General features: G+C 41.7%; 1 non-coding gene across 1 annotated transcript; it reads right to left on the bottom strand.

The window, feature by feature from the left end:
• Positions 1 to 539: 539 nt before the first annotated feature.
• Positions 540 to 643, bottom strand: LOC130959222 (small nucleolar RNA R71). Its single transcript, XR_009078316.1, has one exon. It is a non-coding gene; the product is annotated as a small nucleolar RNA R71 (small nucleolar RNA).
• Between the last annotated feature and the right edge of the window lie 355 nt (positions 644 to 998).

Here is a 998-nt window from a genome sequence, read left to right on the forward strand (position 1 = left end):
GCAGGAACAAAGACAAAGGCATTCTTGTTGAAGCTGACCCTGAACCTGAAAGGACCTTGAAGCGAAAGCTAAGAGAAGCTAAGGCACAACTCTCTGTAGAGGACCTAACGGAAATCTTTAAAGAAGAAGAACCCATGGCAGCCGAAAATAACAACAATGCCAACAATGCAAGGAAGGTGCTGGGTGACTTTACTGCACCTACTCCCGACTTCTATGGGAGAATCATCTCTATCCCTGCCATTGGAGCAAACAACTTTGAGCTTAAGCCTCAATTAGTTTCTCTAATGCAACAGAATTGCAAGTTCCATGGACTTCCATTGGAAGATCCTCATCAGTTCTTAGCTGAATTCTTGCAAATCTGTGACACTGTCAAGACTAATGGGGTTGACCCTGAGGTCTACAGACTTATGCTATTCCCTTTTGCTGTAAGAGACAGAGCTAGAACATGGTTGGACTCACAACCTAAAGAAAGCCTGGACTCATGGGAAAAGCTAGTCAATGCCTTCTTGGCAAAGTTCTTTCCACCTCAAAAATTGAGTAAGCTTAGAGTGGAAGTCCAAACCTTCAGACAGAAGGAAGGAGAATCCCTCTATGAAGCTTGGGAAAGATACAAACAATTAATCAGAAAATGTCCATCTGACATGCTTTCTGAATGAAGCATCATAGGTATTTTCTATGATGGTCTCTCTGAACTATCCAAGATGTCTTTGGATAGCTCTGCTGGAGGATCTCTTCATCTGAAGAAGACGCCTGCAGAAGCTCAAGAGCTAATTGAAATGGTTGCAAATAACCAATTCATGTACACTTTTGAAAGGAATCCTGTGAACAATGGGACAAGTCAGAAGAAAGGAGTTCTTGAGATTGATACTCTGAATGCCATTCTGGCTCAGAACAAGATATTGACTCAACAAATCAATTTGATTTCTCAAAGTCTGTCTGGAATGCAAAATGCACCAAGCAGTACTAAGGATGCTTCATCTGAAGAAGAAGCTTATGAT

This window comes from Arachis stenosperma, chromosome 10, assembly GCF_014773155.1.
Source record: "Arachis stenosperma cultivar V10309 chromosome 10, arast.V10309.gnm1.PFL2, whole genome shotgun sequence".
Taxonomy (NCBI): domain Eukaryota; kingdom Viridiplantae; phylum Streptophyta; class Magnoliopsida; order Fabales; family Fabaceae; genus Arachis; species Arachis stenosperma.